Genomic DNA, 9127 nt, shown 5'->3' with positions numbered 1-9127 from the left:
CAACTTTATGGTATTCCTGAAGGAGAGGAGGGCTCTGACATGATTGCTTTTCTTAAACTTCAAATCCCCAAGCTAGTTGGCCTCAAGGAAGATACTATCCTCAACCCGCAGCGTGCGCATCAAATTGGGCTCCTTCTCTGCCTCGTCAGCCAGCCGCCCTAGAGGAATAATTGTTCTCTTCCTGGAATATACTGAGTTATTGATGGTTCTGTCTGCAGCAAAGCAAAGTAAGCAGATGTTATAGTCGGGCCATAGAGTTTTTCTCTCACAGGACGTGGCTCGTGCCAGCGCAGCTCGTCGTAAAGGAATTCCTTTGCTTTTGCCCTGCTCCCCGCTCCATGAGCGCTCGATATGGCCTTGTCCATCCATGTTTTTTTAAAGACACCTACAAGGAATGGACCCATTCTTTTGACCACCCTGAAGATTTAAGACAATTCATTTCTCGTCACAAAGGAGAAGAGATGGACTTTGGGAAAACCTGAATAATTGCTGTTCTACCTTGTTTTCTGTATCCCATATGCTTAACTTTTTTCAGTCTACATGTTTAGATGTTTTTCTTTGTCTTTACCTAGTTGTCTACTTTGTGAACGTTGCATGTTTATCCTCCTAATTTAACATCTTCTAATGGTTTTGTGGTTTTCCTTCACAGATACTCCTGGTTTAGTACGGACTCCCCTCTTTGCCGTTCTCTCCTCAGTGTGCTTCTCTCCTAATCCTATTGTCTATAGTACTTCACGTATTGGTAAGTCTTCCCTCCTCATTACAATTAGTTTGTTACATATATTTGTTCACATTATATTTGTTCCTTAAGTTACTTTACATATCATGTCTCTACGCTGCTGCTCCCTATTTTATTATAGTATCCTTTTCCTACTTATCTGTTGGTCTCAGTCGCTTTTCCCTGTCTACTTTGACTCCTGCTTCAAGAGACTCATCTTAATGATGCATATATTAATTCCCTTAAAAAACAATGGGTAGGATATGTGTATTGTTCCCCAGCTAAGGAAAGAGAGAATGGAGTGGTTACATTCTTTCACAAGTCCCTCTCTATTCTTGTTGAAAAGGAGGAGAGAGATGCTGATGGTATATGGCTTCTTTTGCATAATACCATACATGGTTCCCCTATCTCTCTTCTTAACATTTACGGTCTCACTGGTGTAGACACACATTTTTGGCAGTCCATACCCTTCACTCCTGCCCTGACCCTAACCTCCTGATTGGTGGGGACTGTAATCAGGTCTTAGATCCCTTCACTGACAGAAAATCCAATGCAAAATACGTTCCTAAAAAATACATAAAACTTTTACTAATACTATTCGCTTGAGCGGTCTGGTGGATTCTTGGAGAACATATAATCCGGATAGCTTGGAATTTACATTTTACTCCCCCACTCATAATTCTACAGCCAGAATTGACTATATTGTTTTGAGTCCTCATCTCATTCCTAATTTAACTCATGCTGAAATTGGCTCTATTCTCATCTCTGACCATGCTCCTGTTTATATTCATTTCGTTCTCCCTTCGGAGCCATCCAAATCCCTTAGATGGCGCTTTAACAATTACTTACTCGAAGATCCCATGTTTATTGGGCGCTTAAAAGACTTTTTGTCAGAATTTTTTCTCATCAATACTAGTCCTGGCATCCCTTTCCACACCATTTGGGATCCTTTCAAGGTGACAGCCAGAGGTTTTATCATTGATTACTTTGCCTCTATTAAACAGCTTGAACATACTTATTTCTCTTCTAAAAATGATGATACCCTTAAGCAATTAGTCCAAACCAAACTGAACTTTGACAGGAAATCAACAGAACAGGCTTCTGGGATGTTGCTTCAAATTAACTCTAAATTTTACGATGGCCGTAATAGGGCTGGTAAATTACTTGCAAATTACTTGAAGGTCAAGTCACAAAGCTCCAAAATAATTAATATAACTGATGATAAAGATCTTATTAATTTCAAAGATGAGGAGATATTAAAATGTTTTATAGATTCCTATATGTCCTTATACACTCCTGAATCTTCTCCATCGGACACTGCTTTGGAGCCATTTTTTACATCGTTAATTCCTCGCTCTCCATCCTCTTCGGATTGCTCTTTATTAGAGAAAGATTTGTCCCTTTGGGAGCTCAAGTCAGCCCTAGCTATATTACCTAAAGATGAGGATCCTGGCCCAGATGGGTTTACCACCAAATTTTATTCCTGCTTTTCACAAACTTTTCTTCCTTATCTTTTATCTCTCTTTCAGTATTTTATTTCTCACAATGAGGCTCGCGGTTCCTTTCTCGAAGCCATGATCTGCTCAATCCCAAAGAAATGTTTCCTCATCCTGTGCTAATTATCGGCCCATCTCTTTAATCAACTTATATTGCAAAATGTTTGCTAAGATACTGCCCCTCCGTATTAATCAGATTATCCCCGATCTGATTGGCCACGAGCAGACTGGGTTTGTCAAGGGCAAAATGCTAGCAGATAATTGTAGACTTTTTCTAAATATGATTCATCTTGCGTCTAAGAGTACCTCTCCTGTTGCAACCATCTCCTCGGATGCGGAGAAGGCTTTTGATCACATTCACTGGCTTTTTATGATGCGCACACTTAAGTGGCATGGTTTTGGTCCTGTTATTCTATATTTTATAATCAGTTAAATTCCTATGCTACCAGCTCAGTTTTTGTTAATGGACTTCAATCATTCCATTTTACTCTCCTGCGAGACACTCTGCAAGGCTGCCCTCTTTCTCCTTTGTACTTTATTTTATCTCTTGAACCCTTTCTTCATTCTTTACGTCATTCTTCCGCATCTAGAGGTTTTACACATAAGTCAATTGAGATCAAGTTCACCGCATATGCGGGTGATATTCTATTATATTGCTCTGATCCTTCTATCTCCTTGCCCACTTTCTCAGATCTTTTATCTTCATATGCAGCCTTGTCCGGATATAAATTACATTTTTCCAAATCCAAAGTATTGCCATTAAATAAATATTGTTTGAAAAGTATATTTGAAGGAACAGATTTCAAATGGAACACCAATTTCATTAAATGTTTGGGAATAAAATATGCTTCTTCAACCGCTAAAACGGTACAGCTTAACTTGAAGGATGTTATCTTAAGGATATTCAGTATGGCAGAACAATGGTCCCCCTTATTTTTGTCTTGGTGGGGCAAGTTGGATACATCTAAAATGACGATGTTTCCTATTGTTAATTTTTTCCTGTACATGCTACCAGTGAGGCTCCGGGTAAATTAAAAAAAAACCCTTAATGGTATTTTGAGTAAGTTTCTATGGCACGGCCAGAAAGCTCGCATCTCTATATCTTCATTGTCTGCTTCTAAGGATAGGAGCGGTTTTCTATTATTTTGTGCTGTTAACCAGTCCAAAGGAAAACAAGCTTTGGTAAAGCCAATAGGTTTTGCCTATGCAACAGGTATTGACTTTGTAAATGTTTGTTAACAATATTTCATGACAGGGGGGCGTGGCCAAGATGGCCGCCGAGACGGACGCGTCTAGCTGAGGCTCCGGGACCGGGCATTCTCCTCGCCTATTCCCGGTGAGCCTGGGGGCAACCTAAGTAATCCTGCAGCTGCCCTGAGGCGTGGGGAGTCCGGCGCTGGTGCTCCGGTAACGGAGCGGCTCTCGGGTGTCAATACCTCGCTGCGGGAGCCGCTCGGACGTGGAGGAGCCCATCCGGCCCCGCCGAAGCCGCTGACGATCTGCAGACCCAGGACCGAGGCGCCGAAGGCGGAGGCCCCGCTTCCCGTGGGGGGCCGGCTGGTTGCCCCGGGAGAGGATTGTCCGGAGTGCGGACGCCGCTGGGACGGACTATGGGTTCCGGTGCCTCGGGAGGTGTCGGTGAGATCCCCGTAGCCCCCCCCCTCCGTGTGGAGGACAGAGGTGACGGAGCTGGGCACTGCGTGGAGGAGCGGCACGGCGAGGAGTGCTGTGGTCGATGGCACCGGCCGATGAGGACTGCTGCCATTAAAGCTCATCGCGGCTGAGAGCAGATCCGAGGGAGACCGAGGAGCGGCCCTGCGGAACGAACCTGGGTGCAGAGGTGCAGGTGGGCCCACGCGGAGGTGCACGGAGCTAGAGGCGGCGCCCCCGGGGGGGGTGACTCCTGCGGGGGGGGCCCCCGATGCTGCCCGCGAGAGCGTCAGCCTGATCCGAAGATGGCGGTGAGTGGCAGTCCGGCAGCGTGAAGCGAGAGGTGGAGCGGCGCGATAGTGGAGTGCTGCGCAGCGGCCCCTGGGATCCGGAGGTGCTGCCTGGATCCCGTTCTACCAGCAGCGATCCCCTGGGGTCTGCCCGGAGCGCAGGGAGGACGTCGACCTAGTCTCCTGGGCTGAGCATCACTGACCTAGCGGCGGAGCCTGGACTGGCCAGGGGGAGCATGGCGGCGGGCGCTGGCCGCAGGAGCGGGGAGACTGGTGACGGCGCCGTGGGAGACCCCTGCCACTCGAGCGGCTGCCTCGCCCTCCGAGGTCCTATCAACCCCACCAGCGGTACGGCCCAGCGGCGGCGGCGGCCGGAGGCGGGTGGCAGCGGAGCACCGGAGGGTCCGGAGCTGACCACGACTACACCTGGCCCGGACGCCACGCCCGCACCGTGCCTGCGACAGCCCTGCCAGCAGCCATCATGGGCAAGTCCAGGGCGGTGTTACCGGCCCCCGGAGCGGCGTCAGGGGGCCCGGCCGGCACGCGTGGAGGGGCCCCGGTGGCCGCAGGATCGGCCGGGGACCCATCCTTGTCGACCAAGCTGGATCAGGTCCTGGCGGCGATCGAACAGTCGCGACTCTCTTTGGAACAGCAGCTGGGCACCCTCACTACGGACGTCAATCTCCTCCGCGATGACCACCGCAAACTGGCGGATAGAGTTACGGACAACACCCAAGCAGTCGCCGACCTCCAACCTCTGGTGGACACACACCGGGATTTGATGCGTGCCTTGATGAGTCGCATGTCCACCATGGAAGAACGCGTTGACAACCTGGAGGGAGCGGTCTCGACGCTGCAACATTTGCGTCCTTGGGCTGCCGGAGGGAATTGAACGGGCGGATGCGGTGGAGTACGTTGAAGCCTGGACCAAGTCGTTCACCCCTGGCACAGACCGTACGGCCTACTTCTCGGTGGAACGGGCACACTGCGTGCCAGCTCGTCGGCCGCAGCCAGGAGCCCCACCTCGCCCGCTGCTGGCCAAATTCCTCCACTTCAGGGACCGGGATGCGGTGCTGCGCGCAGCCCGACAGGCGGGCCCATTACGCGTCGAATAACACTGTCATGATCTTCCCTGACTACTCACGTGCAGTCCAATGCCAACGGGCGTCCTTCCTGGAGGTGAAACGGCGCCTTAGAGCGGAAAACATACAGTACTCTCTACTATTCCCGGCCCGCCTGAAGATCATCCATGGCGGTGTCACCCATTTCTTCACAGCGCCGGAGGAGGCACACGACTGGGCGGACCAGAACTGTACGGGGGCCCGGCGGAACGGGCGTCCCGACGAACAGCGAGCGACTGTGGGGGGACGCAGGAGGCAGCGCTCGCGGAGACGAAACCGCCCAGGTACCCCCGGGGGGCCGTCACACACCTTGGGGTCACCGGACTTGGAGCAGATCGTCCAGGAAAGGCGCCAGGCCCTCAAAGTGGCGGCGGGCCTTTGCCCGGCCTCCCCGGCAACGGACCTGGAACGGGCCCCCCATGTCTTCACATCGGAGGAGGAAGAGGACAGTGAGGCGACGCAGTCCGGGGTGGACTCGGGGGCCCTGCCTTCAGTCACCCCGCGAACAGCTGACGATCTGATATGAGTGGCTTTGTCCGGCGGGACACACGTTCGCAGCCTGGGATGCCGCCTCCCGCCACATGCCTATGCTGACCTAGCGCTCCTAGGGTTCTCCCCGTTGTCTAGGGCACTTCCCTTTCCAGAAGCATCTACATTCCCCTAGCGGCTAGCCATAGATACAGCGCACAGCCCACTCGTAGAGCCTACTGCAGACGCCAGCCGATCCCCCCCCTTCCTCATAGGTTCATGCTCCCGTGCAACCTGGGAGTCAGTTTGGACGTATCGTGTTGGGTGATATGTCCTCCGTGTTGGGGCAAGTTACGTTCGCCTCGCCATAGTTCCCCCTTCCCTCCCCACGCACACCTTTTGCACTATGTCCCTACCCATGCGCTGCTGAGCTGCCGCGTTGATGTGTAAGACCCATGGGGGTGGGGCACGGGGATAGACGCCGGGGGGCCTCTGGGGGTCCCGACTGTCCCGCCCTGCGCTGGGCGCTAGACACATGCCCTGATGGCACAAGCCGGTAAAATCACACTTCTTACACTGAACGTGCGAGGCATGCATACGGCACGCAAGCGATACTCCGTATACGCATACATCAAGCGTCACCAGGCACACATTGCGATCCTGCAAGAGACACACCTTGCGGCGGGGGAGGTGATGAAATTGCGCAGACGCTGGCGGGGGGCTCTTTATGCCACAACTTACTCTGCCGCCAGCGGTGCCCTCATATGGGTGCGCCCGGGGGTCCCTTTTCAGGAATTATCGCACGTAATAGATCCGGAGGGTGCTATGTCCTATTACTTGGTCGGTTAGACGGCCAGACGGCCAGACGATATTACTCGGTAGCATCTATGGGCCGAACGTCGATCAATCCAAATTCTGGGACACGCTCTCCAATCCCTTAAGCGCATATGCGCAGGTGCCGTGGATCCTGGGGGGCGATTACAATTGCGTACAAGATATAATCATGGATAGATCCCATCCGCCCCTCCCCACTTCCCCCATTGTAACACAAGCAAAACGATTCACAACCTGGCTGCAGCATTGGTCTCTGGCGGATGCTTGGCGGGCTCGTAACCCCACCACTAAACTATACTCATTCCACTCCAGACCGCACAACCTTAGAGTGCGCCTGGACTGTTTCCTTTGTTCCCCCACCGTTCTTCCTACTGTTCTGGACGCTGACTACCTGGGTAGAACTATATCAGACCATGACGCCCATATGATCACGCTGCAGTGGCGCCCGCCACATCCCCCCGTCCCCGCGTGGCGCCTCCCTCGGGACAGCCTTGAGGACCTGGTCTTCCGCCAAACCTTAGCGGACCACATCGTCCATTATTTCAGGGAGAACGCCGGCACAGCTAGTACCCGAGCGTCGGAGTGGGATGCCTTTAAAGTTGCGATGCGTGGCAATTGCATCCGTCATATTACGGGGGTCCGGCGGGTTCTCGAGGGGGACATTCAGCGGACGGAAGAGGCACTGGCCGAGCTCACTAAGGAGACGGATCCCGCTAAAGCCGCGCCGGATGCGCTAGCTAGCGCCGAGACTGCATACGCCGTAGCGTTGGCAAGCATGCGTCGGTTTAATTTCGCGGCGTACGCTGCTAGGGCCCACACAGAAGGCGATCGCGCGGGTACCCTGCTGGCGTGGCTCATAAGGCAGGACTCGTCTCCTGACCATCACGGCCATCCGAGATGTCCGGGGCACCCTGGTGTATTCGCAGGGGCAGATTCTCCAGGCCTTCCACGAGCATTACAAGTGCTTATATACGAGCCCCCGCTCCTCGGTGTCGGCTGCCGCCCCGGTGGACTTCCTAGACCGTATAGACCGTGATACGCGCCAGGACCTCGATCGCCCTCTCAAGGCGGCCAAACTTCGGCGCGCCATGAAGGCATTGGCCACCCACAAGGCCCCTGGCCTCGACGGCTTCCCCCTTGACTTTTACCAGGCATTCGCGCCCCAGCTGGTCCCTCAACTAGAGTTGCAATTCCAAGCGGCTTTGGACGCGGGAGTTCTGCCTCGCTCCATGCGCGAGACCGTTATAGTGTCCCTTCTTAAACCGGATAGAGACCCGCATCAGCTGGGCTCCTACCGACCCATAACTCTGTTGTCGGCGGATTACAAAATCTATGGGAAAGCCCTGGCGGACAGGTACGCCACGGTCCTCCCACGGCTTGTCCACCCCGATCAGAGCGGATTCGTGCCCGGTAGGCACACCTCTTCTAACATCCGGCGGCTGTTCCACGTACAGGACCAGGTGCGGGAGTGGTTCCCTCGGGCGGCGTGTCTGGTGCTAGACCTCGAAAAAGCGTTTGACACGCTCTCCTGGGCCTACCTGTTTCAGGTCCTGTTACGCATGGGCATCGGACCCAAACTGTTAGCCTATACTCGGCTCAGCTACTCCTCGCCCAGCTCAAGAGTGCGCATGGGCCCTCTCATTTCGGACTCCTTTCCGATCCGGCGCGGGACCAGGCAGGGATGTCCCCTCTACCCCTTGCTATTCGCATTGGCGATGGAGCCGCTGGCGACCATGTTGCGCGGGGCGAGTGGGGAGTGGGGCATTCCGATAGGCGATTATACCCATGCAGTATCGATGTACGCCGACGACTTACTCGTATATGTCCGGGACATCACGGTCGATTTGACCCCTATATCGCGCATTCTGCATGATTTTGCTGAGGTGACGGGCCTGAGGGTGAACTGGGCCAAGTACACAGTCTACCCCTTGACACAAGTTGTGCCCCAGGGTCCGATACGAATAGGAGACGTTGAGGTATCGTGGAGTCCCCAGGCGGTCCGCTATCTCGGCATTAAGCTATACCATACGCCGCAAGATATCTACGAGGGGAATTACCGCGCACTGATGGGTAACATCCGGTCCCAGGTCCATTTTTGGAAGGGCCTCCACTTGGCTGTTCCGGGAAGGATAGCCGTTGCAAAGATGATACTGGTCCCGCGCCTGCTGTACCTCTTCTCCAATCTTCCGGTGATTCCTCCGCGATCCCTGTTCCGGGAGTTGGATACCCTGCTCGGGACCCTTATTTGGGGCAACGGCCGCCGGCGGATAGCCCTGGCGGAACTGCCCCTTGATCAGGGCGGGATGGCGGCTCCCTCATTCGAGGCGTATTTCCTTGCCGCCCAATTGCAGTGGGTGTCGCGTTGGACGGCAGGCCGGGCGCAAGAGGAGTTGATCACGGAGGCGGGGCGGATCCCGATCCCAGCTGTCCACCGCATGCTGCTGCCAGGTGCAGCACCGCCATTATCCCGGCCCCTTCAGGTCATGACGGCGCGCGCCTGCCTGACACGCGTTCATAGACTTAGCCGGGGTACTCCCCTGTACTCTCCAC

The 9127-nt window shown here is 53.8% G+C and overlaps 1 long non-coding RNA gene across 1 annotated transcript in view; it reads left to right on the top strand.

The window, feature by feature from the left end:
• Positions 1 to 657: 657 nt before the first annotated feature.
• The window catches only part of LOC146784511 (uncharacterized), a 47676-nt gene continuing 39206 nt past the window's right edge, over positions 658 to 9127 (top strand). The window contains exon 1 of the long non-coding RNA XR_014970866.1: positions 658 to 742. This is a non-coding gene — a long non-coding RNA (uncharacterized LOC146784511). The remainder of the gene's footprint in view (positions 743 to 9127) is intronic.

Source organism: Triturus cristatus, chromosome 11, assembly GCF_964204655.1.
Source record: "Triturus cristatus chromosome 11, aTriCri1.1, whole genome shotgun sequence".
NCBI classification, from domain to species: domain Eukaryota; kingdom Metazoa; phylum Chordata; class Amphibia; order Caudata; family Salamandridae; genus Triturus; species Triturus cristatus.
This window is presented reverse-complemented; position numbering and strand designations above follow the sequence as displayed.